Source organism: Pan troglodytes, chromosome X (genome assembly GCF_028858775.2).
Source record: "Pan troglodytes isolate AG18354 chromosome X, NHGRI_mPanTro3-v2.0_pri, whole genome shotgun sequence".
Taxonomy (NCBI): domain Eukaryota; kingdom Metazoa; phylum Chordata; class Mammalia; order Primates; family Hominidae; genus Pan; species Pan troglodytes.
This window is the reverse complement of record NC_072421.2, coordinates 48,630,062-48,645,585: the sequence shown is the minus strand read 5'-3', so window position 1 is coordinate 48,645,585 and position 15,524 is coordinate 48,630,062. Positions and strand designations below refer to the sequence as shown.

At 44.8% G+C, this 15,524-nt stretch overlaps 1 pseudogene; it reads left to right on the top strand.

Annotated features, from left to right (window-relative positions):
* Positions 1–9,177: 9,177 nt before the first annotated feature.
* Positions 9,178–9,478, top strand: LOC100613857 (protein S100-A11-like; annotated as a pseudogene).
* The last annotated feature ends 6,046 nt before the right edge of the window (positions 9,479–15,524 follow it).

The window sequence follows — 15,524 nt, the reverse complement described above, 5'->3', positions numbered from 1 at the left end:
AGTTGTTTGCTCGTGCCATTATTGTGCACACAGCTCTGTGCACGTGTGTGCATATTTCTTTAGGAAAGATTCTTAGAAGTGGAATTGCTGTGTCAAAGGAGTCATTTATTCAACAAAACACTGAGTGTGTCCTCGTGCTGAGCGCTGTTCTAGGTGCTGGAGCGACATCAGGGAACAAGGCAGACAGGAGTTCCTGACCCCGTTCTAGAGAAGGATGTTTGCAGTTGTTGGGTTTTATTTGTTTGTTTGTTTCCTCTAGAGATGGGAGTCTTGCTCTGTCCAGGCTGGAATGCAGTGGCACGATCATAGCTCAATGCAGCCTTGAACTCCTGGGCTCAAGCAATCCTCCCTCCTCAGCCTCCAGAGAAGCTGTGACTACAGGCATGCACCATCATGATCCACTAATTTTTTTAGGTTTTGTCAAGAAAGTCTCGCTCTGTTACCCAGGCTGGTCTCAAAGTCCTGGGCCAAAGCGATCCTCCCACCTTGGCCTCCTAAACTACTAGAATTACAGGAGTGAGCCACCATGCCTGACCCCCAGTTTTTATTTTGATAGAGACTATACATTTCAGTCCTGGAGCAGGATTCTTCAGCAGGTGTTTAGGCATCTTGGCCTTTGCTCTCTGAATGATTTTCGGGTTCAAGTTCTGGGACAGTCCATTTGGGAGTATGTGGGAGGAGACACAGATGAAATCGTCATCTGGGGAACATGAAGGAATGAGGAAGATGTGTACACTGTAGACCCTGTGATGGCCAGGGAATAGAAGAGTCCACTTAGTCTCCATGCAGGGGAGCAATCGGTGCGAAAGTCCCCTGGACAGAAGCATGAGACTGCCCATCAAGGGTCTCACCAACCAGGGGCCTGGGGGCTGGGGTGGGGACGATGATTTGGGAATGGGACAGTTCTTTGTCACATGTACCATTGCACAGTGTGGAGGGGAAACAGTTGTGGGGAAGGGAAGGGCAGAGGGGAGTCTATTTTAGAACAAACCATTGTGTGGGAATGAAGACATCAAAGCTCCATTCACACACAATGGACTTGAAACACCAGCCCCAGGTGGAGGCAGGATTGGAGCAGTTTTGACCGTGCATGGCCCATCACCTTGGCCTTCTGGTTCTCCCCAGCCTTCGAAGGAGGACACTATCATCATTATGCCAATATAATAGATGAGAGACGGAGTCCCAGAGAGATGGTAGGTGTCTTGTCAGAGGTCCTACAGCTGGCAGGTGCAGGAGAGGCTGAGTTTGGAGCTCTCTGACTTCAGAAACTTTAAGGAGGACAGGTGTGTGTGGTGGAGGGAAGGGGAATTGAACAAGCCCCGGGCTCTGTCCCCAATCAAAATGTAAAGGCTGTGGGTTCATTTACCAAAGACAAGGAGCCCTAGGAGAGAGAGTGCAGGGAGGGAGAGGCAGTCGTGGTCACAGCAGGGACAGTGGGAGACAGAGATATGCAGGGTGGGCAGAAGAGAGGCAGGCAAAGAAGCAGGGGAGACACAAAGCCACATGTAGGCTGTCGCAGCCACCAGAGGGAGAGGGTGCCTGGAAGGAGATTGTGGGGCTCCAGGAGCAGTAGAGGTTCCCCAGGTCTGTGAGCATGCCCTGCCTGGCACTGCAGGAAGAGATGGCTGCCACCCAGGAAGTACCTCTACCTGTGTCTCAGAGGGAACAAATTCTATTTTATCCCAATATAGTTCTGTATTACACAACATTTGGCTACTAGATATTGAGAGCCTTATCCTCCATGCAAATAGAGAAGAGGATACCCTAAAAGAGATACTTACTGAAGGATTTGATTTTTCTTTCTCCCTGGGATGACGGGATCCATAAGTTGGGTCCCCCAGCCCACAAGACAGGTGCCAGGAAGGGTGGCTGGAAGATTGTGAGTTATGACAGGGAACATTTTTCCTTAGATTCCATGGGTATATAAAGCTCCCGACTATCTGTCTATCATGGATAGATAAAGAGTGAACACGGTCCCTTCTCCACAAATGTGTTTCTCTCCTTCATTATTACTGTAAAGGGCTGAAGTTACACCAAGTCCTGATATATTACTTTTTTTTTTTTTGACATGATCGCAGTCTGTCGCCCAGGCTGGAGTGCAGTGATGCAAGTACAGCTCACTGCAGCCTCGATCTCCCAGGCTCAAGGGATTCTCCCACTGCAGCTTCTGATCTAGCTGGGACTACAGGCACACGCCACCACACCCAGCTAGTTTTTGTATTTTTTTGTAGAGACGGCATCCACTATGTTGCCCAGGCTGGTCTGGATCCCCTGGCCTCAGGCAATCCTCCTCCCTCAGCCTCCCAGTGTGCTGGGATGACAAGTGTGAGCCACCTCGCCAGGCCTTCACTTTCTTTAATGAGCAATTATCAGAGTTTTCATCTTAGAGGCAAAAGTGGCTACTGCCAGCCAATCTGTCTGTGGTGTTGAAGGGGAATCTGGCTGATTCAGATGTTTCTAATGAACTTTTTTTTTTAAAATTATACTTTAAGTTCTAGGGTACATGTGCACAACATGCAGGTTTGTTACATATGTATGCATGTCCCATGTTGGTGTGCTGCACCCATTAACTCATCATTTAACCTGAGGTATATCTCCTAATGCTATCCCTCCACCCTCCCCCCACTCCACAACAGGCCCTGGTGTGTGATGTTCCCCTTCCTGTGTCCATGTGTTCTCATTGTTCAATTCCCACCTATAAGTGAGAACATGCGGTGTTTGGTTTTTTGTCCTTGGGATAGTTTGCTGAGAATGATGGTTTCCAGCTTCATCCATGTCCCTACAAAGGACATGAACTCATCATTTTTGATGGCTGCATAGTATTCCATGGTGTATATGTGCCACATTTTCTTAATCCAGTCTATCATTGTTGGACATTTGGGTTGGTTCCTCTAATGAACTTTTAAATTAACCTACATGGTGATTATCCTAAGGCCCTTTCCAGCTCCGTGTTTTTTTTGATTTAGGGTTTGGAGATTTTCAGAGGCTTTGTTACAAAGAGCGTCTCCTGGGCGGTCACGGTGACCCACACTGTAATATCAGCACTTTGGGAGGCCGAGGCAGGCAGATCACTTGAGGTCAGGAGTTTGAGACCAGCCTGGCCAACAGGGTGAAACCCCCGTCTCTTCTAAAAATACAAAAATTAGGCTGTAGTGGTGGCTGGCCTGTGAATTCCAGTTACTGCAGGGGCTGAGGCAGGAGAATCCCTTGAACCTGGGAGACGGAGGGTGCAGTGAGCCGAGATCACGCCACTGCACTCCAGCCTGGCGACAGAGTAAGTCTGTCTCAAAAAGCAAACAGCATCTCTCGCCTATAGTGATTTGAGCTGTGGTCTTGTCTCCTTGGGTTTCTCTATCAGTCTGACCCCATCTACTCTATCTCCCAGGAATGCCTCAATATTCCTGGTGGACCACTGACACGCTTTCCTATTTTCCTCTACTGTTAAGAATTGACCCTTGAAAACATTTTCTTCCCAGTTCAATGGAATGTTGAGTAGGGCACGAGATCTATTTGCCATCTTGCTCCAATCATCTGGTTTTAGATATTTTATGTACTTTTGTCACTATGAAAGTGTAATTTTTCTCAATTTGGTTTTCTAAATGGTTATTATTGGTATGTAGAAAACCTATCTATGATTGTATATTATATTTTGTTACCTGTCTGGGTGCAGCTTCCCCTGCATTTTGGCACAAGACTCAACCTGTTTTATTCTCCAAAATAAATGTGACAGGCTGGGTGCAGTGGCTCACGCCTGTAATCCCAGCACTTTGGGAGACAGAGGCGGGTGGAACACCTGAGGTCAGGAGTTCAAGACCAGCCTGGCCAAGATGGTGAACCCCCTTCTCTACTAAACATACAAATGAAAAACTTAGCCAGGCATTGGTGTTGCATGCCTGTAGTGCCAGCTACCAGGGCAGCTGAGGAGGGAGGATCACATAAACTCAGGAGGCAGAGATTGCAGTGAGCCGAGATCGGGCCACTGCACTCCAGCCTGGGCAACAGAGACTCTGTCTCTAAATAAAAAAGAAAAAGAAAAAAAAGAAAATTCATTTCACAGGCAATAGATATCCCATAGGCATGAACTCCCCTACACTTCTAGATTGCATCACCCGCCCCTTTGGCAGCTGTCTGGGAAGCCAGATCCCACACTTGGAAGTGTAGTGTTTCATACAATCCAAAAGTGGTAGCAGAGGCCAGGCGTGGTGGCTCACACCTGTAATCCCAGCACTTTGGGAGGCCAAGGCAGGCGGATCATGAGGTCAGGAGTTGGAGATCAGCCTGGCCAGAATGGAGAAACCCCGTCTCTACTAAAAATACAGAAATTAGTTGGGCATGGTGGTACACGCCTGTAATCCCAGCTACTCGGGAGGCTGAGGTAGGAGAATCGCTTGAATCTGGGAGGCAGAGGTTTCAATGAGCTGAGATAACACCACTGCACTCCAGCCTGGGCAACAGAGGGTGACTCCGCCTCAAAAACAAAACAAAACAAAACAAAAAACAAAAAAAAGCAAAACAAACAAACAATAAAAAGTGGTAGCAGAAATCAGAAAGTCCAGATATGTAGGTAATTGGCCTGGCTGTACGGCAGCAGCCAAGGGTGAACACTAAATGCTCCCAGGCAAGTCCTAAGTTCACCAAGTAATTGGAGTACCCATCTGTGTTAGTTAATTGCCTTTATCTGAAGGAAAAATAAAACTCATGTCTCTATGACAACCAGGTGCTTACAGCTTGGAGCGAGGCACCTAGGTTAAACTCCCCTGGTGACAGGGAGACAAGGACATCATCTTCCTCAATGTTCATATTTCAAAGAGATGGCACCAAGGCCCTGAAGAAAGACATTCCTAAGGGACGGGCATGCTGGCTCATGCCTGTAATCCCAACACTTTTGGAGGCTGAGGCTGGAGGATCACTTGAGGCCTGGAGTTCAAGTTCAAGACATTCCTGGGTTCTAGGATGGCCAGAGGCTTACGTATCAAAGGAAGAATTTACAAATACAAATTTTCTAAAGGAAATGCTCTAAGGAAAGTGAAATGGAGACAGGTTTCTTCTTCTCTCTTGGCAACAGGAAAAATTCAATTTTATGTTTAGTTACCCTTACAATTTCCCCCTTTTGTTAATTGTTTTAGAGGAACACTACAATTTTCTAATTATCTCCACTGCTGTTTCTATCTTTCTCTGCATAGTTTGCAGCTACCTAGATATCCAACAAGTCCATAGTAAGATGCAAAGCTAAGCAATTATCAAGATTGTAATAGAATGATTTTTTATTTTTCGGGATGGAGTTTCGCTCTTGTTGCCCAGGCTGGAGTGCAATGGTGCGATGTCGGCTCACTGTAACCTCTGTTTCCTAAGTTCAAGCAATTCTCCTGCCTCAGCCTCCTGAGTAGCTGGGATTACAGGCATGTGCCACTACGCCCAGCTAATTTTGTATTTTTTTAGAGATGGGATTTCACCATTTTAGCCAGGTTGGTCTTCAACTCCTCACCCTAGGTGATCCACCCACCTCGGCTTCCCAAAGTGTTAGGATTACAGATGTGAGCCACCATGCCCTGCCTAGAAAGAATTTTTAAATTCAGTATAATATTCACCCTGTTAGGGGGTGGGGCAACCTTTAAGCACATCATATTGGTTAATTGTGTCAAAGTCAAAATAAACTGTAGAGACAAATCCCTAAATCAAATGCTGTATTTGGGAATCACAAAATTGCAATTCAGGGCATATACACGGACTAGGGTGGTCTTCAGTATGTCCAACGAACAAACAGAAGTTGGAAGCTTTATTAGAAAGAAAAATGTTACATATTGTTTTGAAATGAGGCTCATTGGTCCTGGAGAAGCTGGTTCATTCGCACAATCAGCTTTCACATTCCCTCTTTTGATCAACATCGTTCTTTCAAAACCTCACCGATCAGCCATCTTAAAGTGAGGCTTCATTGTCACTCCATGCCAGGATGGACCTGTGCCGGTTGTCTTTATCCCATGTCAAGGGAAAGGTAAGGGAGTCTAGATCAGGGACATGGGCCATATTTGAGCAACAAAGAGGACAGAAGGAAAAAAAATTTCAGGCAGGTTTGCCTGGAGTTCAGCATCAAGTTCCATCTTGTTAGTCCCATCTATATTAGCAATCATCTTGACGCACTGGGCTAACATTATTTTCTTGGGAGAACTGGCTTAACAAATATTAGGCAACAAGTATGGAGCTCAAAGATCATAATTCTAAAATAATTAGCAATTGTTTATTTTATTTTATTTATTTTATTATTTTACTTTATTTTATTGTATTTATTTTATTTTATTGCAATGGATTCTCGCTCTGTCGCCCAGCCTGAAGTGCAGTGGCGTGATCCCGGCTCACTGCAACCTACATCTCCCGGGTTCAAGCAATTCTCCTGCCTCAGCCTCCCCAGTAGCTGGGATTACAGGTGCCCACCAACATGACTGACTTATTTTTGTCTTTTCAGTAGAGACAGGGTTTCACCATGTTGGCCAGGCTGGTCTCGAACTCCTGACCTCAAATGATCGCCCCTCCTTGGCATCCCAAAGTGCTGGGATTACAGGTGTGAGCCACCACACCCAGCTATAATTAGCAATAGTAGAATAAATTTAGTTTTTATAATGGTTTTGAAGCAAGATCCCAAGCCTAAGGGCCACCAGCTAAACAAATAAAAAAGCTATGGGGGAATTGAATGAGACCTCTTGTAGTCTTTGAGTAGCATTTGAGGACTGGGTCGAATTAAAGCAGAGTGCCAACTCTAAAGGGACCACTAGGTGAGGTAAAGGATTTGGGCGTCGGGTTCTGTCAAGTGAAAAATGTAGACATTCAGGGGGTAAGAGTCTCATTACGATATGAAGACTTATTCTGACGTCTTGGGAAAAGCTGTCTATAGTGTGGAAACGTCAGCTTCTCATCCTGATTTGTCGTTCGAATGTCTCCGGTTATGGCATTGGACAGTTTGGTGAACTTTTCGTGTGGTCCATACATCAGGCAGCAGACTTGTTCCTTAAAATTTATGCACTTTTATCTTATAGAACTTGTAGATCAAAAATAAAATCCTATTTCCCGCCACCCCGCAACCATTTGAATGGACTTCTTCCTCAGCCAGGGCTCTTTTAAAATTTAACCTGAGAGACGGTTTCAGGCCATGACAGGAAGTGGGGGTCAGGCATGCCTCATTATACCTCTCCGGCATCAACATCAACGCAGACTTTCAGTCTAATAACAAACATGTTACAACCTAGTCTCTCTGAAGCCTAGTACCTGAAGGCTTCCTCTGCAAATAAGAAATTGGGTCTCCACAATCCTTTATCTTAACCCAGGCATTCCTTTCTGTTGATCCTGGGGTTTTGTTTTGAGAGGGAGTCTCTCTCTGTCGCCCAGGCTGGAGTGCAATGGGTGGGATCTTGGCTCACTGCAACCTTTGTCTCCTGGGTTCAAGCAATTCTTTTGCCTCCTGTAGCTGGGACCACAGGCGCGGGCCACGACACCCAGCTAATATTTTGTCCTTTTAGTAGAAAAGGGGTTTTGCCATGTTGCTCAGCCTGGTCTTGAACTCCTGGCCTCAAGTGATCTGTCCACCTCGGCCGCCCAAAGTGCTGGGATTCCAGGGGTGAGCCAACACGCCCGGCCTACTATTTAGGTTTCTTCTTGCTTAGGAAAACTGAGCTTTGAAAGGGTAAGTTTTTAAGTCCGTGTAACTTTCTGTATTGCTTTTGAAGTCTGTGGACTATCACTCTGGTTAAATGAGTGACTATTATTTCCACAGTGACCCGTGATCCTGTTTTGCACAAGTGTTTTGAGACTTTTAACATCTTTGACAAACTTCCCCAAAATGCAATTCTTTTTTAATTTATCTATTGCTGTTGAACAAACTAATCAAATTCTAATTTAAGTCTTTTCAACCTAAAATTGACTTTGAGATTTACCAGTGAGGCCCCTGGAGAGCCTCAAAGAATGTGTCTCTCATTAGGCTTATTTGATATGTCACATTATATGAAAAACAATGTCAGATAATAAAAAATACTAATTGGTGTTTACATTTACATAGATATGTTATTGACGTTAATGTTCAGAAGATCATATAAAATTTACAGAGGTCTGATGGTCCTGGTGTGATGCTGTTAGTCATGATTCTGGTTGTTATCTTAAAATTCTCTCTATAATAGAAATAACTGAATTTCCTTGTCAATTATTGAACTTTCATCGGATTTTAATCGTTACTATTCTAAGCTTTATCATCTACAGTGCTGATTCTTCTCTAAAGGCATCCAGAATCAGATTCATAAAAAATATTTTAACAAGTACTGTTGAATATAGATTTGTAATAACTTTCAGATCAATGAACTAAATAAATAATTTTTGAAAACTCTAATGAAAACTGATGGGTTCATGCAACTGATTATCAAGATCAAGCAGAACAAACATTAATTATATGAGGCTAAATAACCAATAATGTTTTTATGACCTTTATTTAAAACTTTATTTATTCTTGGGCTGGGTGCAGTGGCTCACACCTCTGATCTCAGCACTTTTGGAGGCCGGAACAGGAGGATCCCTTGAGTGCAGGAGTTCAAGACCAACCTGGGAAATATAGGAGACCCGGTTTCTGAAAGAAATTAAGAAAATAAAACTTTATTTGTTTTTTACCTAAATGTTTTGTTTTCCACATTTAAGAAAATTTTCTGGTGGGATGTGGTGGCTCACTTTGGAAGCCAAGGCAGGAGGATCGCTTGAGCCTGGGAGTTCAAGACCCGATTGGGCAACATGGCAAAATCCTGTCTCTAAAAAAACAAAAACAAAAATAAGAAGATTAGCTGGGCATGGTGGCACGCGCCTGTGGTCCCAGCTACTTGCAAGGCCGAGGTGGGAGGATCACTTGAGTCGGGACGCAGAGGTTGCAGGGAGCCGTGTTTGCACCACTGCACTCCAGCCTGGGCGACGGGGCACAATCCTTTCTCAAAAAAATGAAAAAAAAAAGAGAAAATTTTCTCTGTTAAACTATCTATAGTTTATAATAATTTTGTGAAGTATACTTTTGTAAACTGAGATGGAAATGTTTGCTTTTTCTTACTACTCAATTCCTCCAGAATTGGAAAACTATTTGTAAATATTCCTATGGCAATATGGTTATTCACACAGGTCCAGTAAAAACCTGCTCTTGGTGCCTCATTCAACTCCAACATGGCAAAAGTCTCCAGCCCTACAGAGAGTCCCTGATTGCTATTTTCCAGAAATAGGCTGGAAAGGATGGTTACGATAGCATTCACTCCAAGATGGAGTTCCCAAGCTTCATGAATACAGAACTGGATGCCTTCATGAAGAACCAGAGGCCCCCAGTGTCTTTGACCACATGATGAAGAAACTGGACCTCACTAGTGATGGGCAGCTAGATTTCCAAGAATGTCTGCATCTCATGGATGGCATGACTGTGGCTTACCATGACTCTTTTCTCAAGGCTGCCCATTCCAAGAAGTGGATCTGAGGATCCCCTGGGCCTGGTTTCCAAGCCAACCCCTTTCTTTCCAGCCTCACCATCACCATCTGCTCACAGCCCACACATACCCTGGGCCCAGCACACTTACCACCTCATGCAGGCCCTGCCTGCAGGTAGTAATAAAACCATTCCCTCCTCCATGCTGCTCCACCGCTCCCCCTCCCTCCCCTTCCTCCCCCTCCCTTTGCCCTTCTCCCCTGCTTTCCTCCCCTCCCCTCTCCTCTCCTCCTTTCCTCTTCTCTTCTCTCAAGTACACCCGCCGCCTCATGCAGGCCCTACCTGCAGGTAGTTATAAAACCATACTTCTTTTCTCTTTTCTATCTTTCTTTCTTTTTTTTTTTTTTTTAGCAACGGGGGTCTAGTTATGTTGCCCAGGTTGATCTTGAACTTCTGGGCTCAAGTGGCCTCCCAAAGCTCTGGGATTTTAGGTGTGAGCCATTGCACCTGACCCACTTTTTTCTAAACACACACAAAAAAATCTGCTCTCTCTTTATAGACAGATACAATTAAAAACATTGGTTATAAGGCCGGGCATGGTGACTCACACCTGTAATCCCAGCACTTTGGGAGGCTGAGGTGGGTGGATCACCTGAGGTCAGGAGTTTGAGACCAGCCTGGCCAACATGGGGAAACCACATCTCTACTAAAAATTATAAAGAAAAAATGTAGTAGGGCATGGTGGTGTACATGTGTAATCCTAGCCACTCAGGAGGCTGAAGCAGGAGAATTGCTTGAACCCAGGAGGCGGAGGCTGCAGCGAGCTGAGATCTCACCAGTCTGGGTGACAGAGCAAGACTCTGTCTCAAAAAGAAAACAAAATTGGTTATATTACCAAGGCTTTCATCAAAATGCATGGAATGCCTGACTTCAAGTGTTTTTAGCTTTAGAGTGGGTGAATAAAAACGGTCACTTTCTGTCAGGCCCAGGAACCTTAAGAAGGTAGGTGAAATCTAAAGTCGGCCTTGGTTTGACTTTCTATGCTCAAGAGGTTTTTAAATCTGAGATTCCTAAGTGATCAATGTATAGAGAAAAATTATGTTGCTAAAGAAAAGCTCTAATAGACCAGTTATTAGATTGTAGCTCTCTGCATTTTTTCGAGTTCTTGTGTTTTTTTTTCTTTTTGTGTTGTTGTTGTTGTTTTTGAGACAGAGTCTCGCTCTGTCACCAGGCTGGAGTGCAGTGGCGGGATCTCGGCTCACTGCAACCTCTGCCTCCCGCATTCAAGCGATTCTCCTGCCTCAGCCTCCCGAGTAGCTGGGACTACAGGTGCATGCCACCACGCCCGGCTAATTTTTGTATTTTCAGTAGAGACGGTGTTTCACCATGTTGGCCAGGATGGTCTCAATCTCTTGACCGCGTGATCCGCCCGCCTCGGCCTCCCAAAGTGGGGGGAATACAGGCCTGAGCCACTGCGCCTGGCTGAGTTCTTGTTATCTACATACAGACTAGACTAGATCCAACTTTTTCCCATAAAATTACTAAAAACAGAAATTGCTCTGTTCCTGAAGCCTGCTGATGAAAAGAGTCAAACTCTGGAAAACACTTGAAGAGACTTATTCTGAGCCAAATAGGAGCGACCACGGCCCATGACACAGCCTCAGGAGGTCCTGAGTTGCCCAAGGAGGTTGGGTGCAGCTTGGTTTTATAGATTTTATGAAGACTTAATCAAATACATTTAAGAAATACATTGGTTTGGTCCAGAAAGGCAGGACAACTTGAAGCAGGGGCTTCCAGTTTATAGGTAGATTAAAAAATTTTCTAGTTGACAATTGGTTGGGTTTTCTAAAAACCTACGATTGGCCGGGCCTGGTGGCTCATGCCTATAATCCCAGCACTTTGGAAGGCTGAGGCAGATGAATCACCTGAGGTCAGGAGATCGAGACCAGCCTGGCCAACATGGTGAAACCCCGTCTCTATTAAAAATACAAAAAAATTAGCTGGATGTGATGGCGGGTGCCTGTAACCCCAACTACTGGGTAGACTGAGACAGCAGAATTGCTTGAATCCGGGTGGCAGAGGTTACAGTTGGCAGAGAACACACCATTGCACTCCAGCCTGGGCAACAGATCTAGACTCTGTCTCAAAACAACAAACAAACAAACATGCCTAGGATCAACAGAAAGGAATGCCTGGGTTAAGATAAAGGATTGTGGTGACCCAAGTTCTTATTTGCAGAGGAAACCTTCAGGTACTAGTCTTCAGAGAGACTAGGTTGTAACACGTTTCTTGTGAGATTTAAGTCTGTGTTGATATTGATGCCAGAGAGGTATAATGAGGCATGTCTGACGAACACGTCCTGTCATGGCCTAAAACAGTCTCCCAGGTTAATTTTAACCCTTGCTGAGGAGGACGTCCATTCAGATGGTTAAGGGTGGGGGTGCTTAGGATGCTATTTTTGGTTTACAAATACTCTAAGATAAAAACACCATAATTTTTTTTTTTTTTTGAGACAGAGTCTCACACTGTCGCCAAGGCTGGAGTGCAGTGGTGAGATCTCGGCTCACTGCAACCTCCGCTTCCCGCGTTCAAGCGATTCTCCTGCCCAAACCTCTCGAGTAGCTGGGACTACAGGCACGTGACAACATCCCCGGCTAATTTTTTGTATTTTTAGTAGAGGCGGGGTTTCACCGAGTTACCCAGGATGGTCTCTATCTCCTGACCTCGTGATCTGCCCACCTCAGCCTCCCAAAGTGCTAGGATTACAGGCATGAACCACTGCACCCATCCAAACTGCATAAATTTTAAGGAACAAGTCTCGTGTCTGATGTATGCACCACACAAAGAGTTCACCAAACTGTCGAATGCCATAACCAGAGACATTCGAACCACAAATCAGGATGAGAAGTTGACAATTCCACACTGTAGACAGCTTTTCCGAAGACATCAGAATAAGTCTTCATATCATAATGAGACTCTTATCCCCTTAATGTCTACATTTTTCACTTGACAGACCATGACTCCCAAATCCTTTGATTCACCTAGTGAATCCTTTTTATAGAGTTGTCCCTTTTATAGAGTTGGCACTCTGCTATAATTCAACCCAGTCCTCAAATGCTACTCAAAGACTATAAGAGGTCTCATTCAATTCCCCCATAGTCTTTTGATTTGTTTAGCTGGTGGCCCTCAGGCTTGGGATCTTAGTTCAAAATCATTGTACAAACTAAATTTATTCTACTATTGCTAATCATAGCTGGGTGCGGTGGCTCGCGCCTACCGTCCCAGCACTTTGGGATGCCAAGGAGGGCGGATCACTTGAGGTCAGGAGTTCGAGACCAGCCTGGCCAACATGATGAAACCCTGTCTCTACTGAAAAGACAAAAATTAGCCGGGCGTGGTGGTGAGCACTTGTAATCCAAGCTACTCGAGAGGCTGAGGCAGGAGATTTGCTTGAACCCAGGAGGTGGAGGTTGCAGTGAGCCAGGATCACGCCACTGCACTCTAGCCTGGGCGACAGAGGAAGACTGCATTGCAATAAAATAAAATAAAATAAAATAACGATAGCTAATTACTTTTGTATTATGATCTTTGAGCTCCATTCTTGTTGCCTGTCTAATATTTGTTAAGCCAGTTCTACCAACAGGAAAATGTTGGCCTAGTGCTTCAAGATGAATGCTAATATAGATGGGACTAATAAGATGGAATTTGATGCTGAACTCCAGACAAACCTACCTGAATTTTTTTCCTTCTGGCCTCTTTGTGGCTCAAATATGGCCCATGTCCCTGATCTAGACTCCCTTACCTTTCCCTTGACATGGGACAAAGACAACCGGCCCATGTCCATCCTGGCATGGAGTGACAATGAAGCCTCACTTTAATATGGTTAATCAGTGAGGTTTTCAAACAAAGATGTTGATCAAAAGAGGGAATGTGAAAGCTGATTGTGTGAATGAACCAGCTTCTCCAGGGCCAATGAGCCTCATTTCAAAACAATATGTAACATTTTTCTTTCTAATTAAATTTCCAACTTCTGTTTGTTCATTGGACACACTGAAGACCACCCTAGTCCTTGTATATGCCCTGGATTGCAATTTTGTGATTCCCAAATACAGCATTTGATTTAGGGATTTGTCTCTATAATTTACTTTGACTTTGACACAATTAACCAGTATGATGTGTTTAAAGGCCCCCCCGCCCAAACAAGGGGAGTATTATACTGAATTTAAGAATTCTTTCTAGGCAGGGCATGGTGGCTCACATTTGTAATCCTAACACTTTGGGAGGCCAAGGTGGGTGGATCACCTGGGGTAAGGAGTTCAAGACCAGCCTGGCTAAAATGGTGGAACTGCATATCTACAAAAAATACAAAATTAGCTGGGCGTGGTGGCACATGCCTGTAATCCCAGCTACTCGGGAGGCTGAGGCAGGAGAATCGCTTGAACTCAGGAGACAGAGGTTGCAGTGAGCCAACATCGCACCATTGCACTCCAGCCTGGGCAACAAAAGTGAAACTCCGTCCTGAAAAAAAAATCATTCTATTATAATCCTGATAATTGCTTTGCTTTGCATCTTACTATGGATTTGTTGGATATCTAGGTGGCTGCAAACTACACAGAGAAAGATAGAAACAGCAGTGGAGATAATTAGAAAATTGCAGTGTTACTATAAAACAATAACAAAAGGGGGATATTGTAAGGGTAACTAAACATAAAATTGAATTTTTCCTGTTGCCAAAAGGGAAGAAGAGACCTTTCCCCATTTCACTTTCCTTAGAGCATTTTCTTGAGAAAATTTGTATTTGTAAATTCTTCCTTTGATCTGTAAGCCTCTGGCCATCCTAGAACCCAGGAATATCTTGAACTTGAACTCCAGGCCTCAAGTGATCCTCCAGTCTCAGCCTCCCAAAGTGTTGGGATTATAGGCATGAGCCACCAAGCCCATCCCCTAGGAATGTCTTTCTTCAGGGCCTTGGTGCCATCTCTTTGAAATGTGAACATTGAGGAAGATGATGTCCTTGTCTCCCTGTCACCAGAGGAGTTTAGCCTAGGTGCCTCGCTCCAAGCTGTAAGCACCTGGTTGTCATAGAGACATGAGTTTTACTTTTCCTTCAGATAAAGGCAATTGACTAACACAGATGGGTACTCCAGTTACTCGGTGAACTTAGGACTTGCCTGGGAGTATTCAGTTTTCACCCTTGGCTGCTGCTTTACAACTAGGCAAAGTAGCTACATACCTGGACTTTCTGACTTCTGCTACCACTTTTGTGTTTGTTTGTTTGTTTGTTTTGTTTTGTTTTTGAGATTGAGTCTCGCTCTGTCGTCCAGGCTGGAGTGTAATGGTGAGATCTCAGCTCAGTGCAACCTCTGCCTCTCGAGGTCAAGCGATTCTCCCACCTCAGCCTCCCGAGTATCTGGGATTACAGGTGCACGCCACCATGCCCAGCTAAATTTGTACTTTTAGTAGAGACGGGGTTTCACCATGCTATCCAGGCTGGTCTCGAACTCCTGACCTCATGATCTGCCTGCATCGGCCTCCCAAAGTGCTGGAATTATAGGCGTGAGCCACCACACCTGGCCTCTGCTACCACTTTTGGATTGTATGAAAAACTACACTTCCAAGTGTGGGATCTGGCTTCCCAGACAGCTGCCAAGGGGGCAGATGATGCAATCTAGAAGTGTAGGGGAGCTCGTGCCTGTGGGATGAATTTTGACCATTAAGAAAAGGAACAAGGAGTGAGAGCCAGGTATGTAAATTCCCTCTCCTCTCCTCTCCTCTCCTCATGCACCGTTCCAGGCATGGTTTCTCGGTATAGTCTGTCTAGAGGTGTCCGGAATGGCCCAAATTCTGTTTCCTTGGGAACCTGAGCTAAAACAATGGGCATTCAAACACTCGAAGAGAGTGCTAAGTGTTGTGGAGGACCTAGATCTGGGCAGAGGAAAATTATTGCAATAAGAAAATGGACAATTTGCGGATTTGGAATAGAGGGAAGGACTAGAAGAACCAGTAGTAGAATAGCTTATGGGTAATAATTTTGGAGAAAAAGGCAGTTCTGGTGATTTTTGCTGTGAACTGCTCAGCTCTGTAAAATATACACTTC